This window comes from Poecilia reticulata, linkage group LG11 (genome assembly GCF_000633615.1).
Source record: "Poecilia reticulata strain Guanapo linkage group LG11, Guppy_female_1.0+MT, whole genome shotgun sequence".
Lineage (NCBI taxonomy): Eukaryota > Metazoa > Chordata > Actinopteri > Cyprinodontiformes > Poeciliidae > Poecilia > Poecilia reticulata.
In genome coordinates this window covers 19,753,091-19,754,259 of record NC_024341.1, presented here as the reverse complement: position 1 = coordinate 19,754,259, position 1,169 = coordinate 19,753,091, and the positions used below count along the sequence as shown (strand labels likewise).

General features: G+C 36.2%; 1 long non-coding RNA gene across 1 annotated transcript; it reads left to right on the top strand.

Moving 5' to 3' along the window:
• The first annotated feature begins 339 nt into the window (after positions 1-339).
• On the top strand, positions 340-1,145 carry LOC103472526 (uncharacterized). Its single transcript, XR_534884.1, has 3 exons — positions 340-523; positions 898-964; positions 1,057-1,145. It is a non-coding gene; the product is annotated as an uncharacterized LOC103472526 (long non-coding RNA).
• Positions 1,146-1,169: the final 24 nt, after the last annotated feature.

Genomic DNA, 1,169 nt, shown 5'->3' with positions numbered 1-1,169 from the left:
GACCTGTCCAGGATGACCCCCCCTTTCACCTGGAACGTTAGCTGGAGATAGACACCAGCAACCCTCCTGACCCCACTATGGGACAAGGGAGTAAGAAAATGGATGGATGGATGGATGGATGGATGGATGGATGGCATGTTTTTGCAATTTTCCTTTTGACTGAATAGCTGCTGTATTGTGCCTGCAAGTATATATTTTTTTTATCTGAATGGATGACTTGAAAAATACTCTTCAAGCTCTTATAATGACATTCTGATGACGTTTTTTATGTCTTTCATGTAGCRGTTTTAGATTTATAGTTTCAGGTTGGCATTTCTTACACGTCATCATACTCTGACATGTGTGGAAGCCTAAAAACGTGTTGCCCCACCTTGACCATCAATAGACCAGAGCTACACCTTGGGAGTATCCTGGCGTAGCATTGTTTTTTCTGACTATAAAAGAGGAGTTAAAATATGAGAAAGCAGTCATTGGTGAAGAACAAGTCATTGGTGAAGAACAACTTCAGAATAAGAGATCATCTGTGAGTATCCTACACCTACTAATATTTTTGAAAATGTCCTGTTTTTTACTCATAGTAATATGAAGTTTTTTATGTACGTAACATGTCTCTTGGATATATTCTTCTATTTCATTACAATTAAAATTCAAACAAAGAATTAAAAACAAATTAATAACTTAACTTGGTGCCAAGAATGTTAACAGATTTTTTAAAAAGATCTCCAACAGAAACAATTAAAAAAATTTTACTGTAGATTAAAAACCCAAGTTTGTATTTTGATTAGTTTTGATACCATGGCCTTCAACACCTTTAAAACACACACATTTGCACTTAGATTAACTTTGTTATTCACAGTGGAAATAATGATGCTCATTATTTTTTCTTTTTTTTTCCAGATACCAGAGAAAATTATGAATACCACAATGATTCCAAGGATTTGCGTGATTCTGCTTCTGTTTTCTGGTAAGATAAACTAATTTCCCCCCAATTAAAGTATTTTAAATGAGGGAAATAAGAAAATGTATATAAACTTTCAAAATTGGTTTGCCTTACAGTAGCTGCAGCACAGACCACAACCGCCGTGTCAACAACTACAACCCCACCAACGACCACAACCACTCCAACAACCACAGCCCCACCAACGACCACAACCACTCCAACAACCACA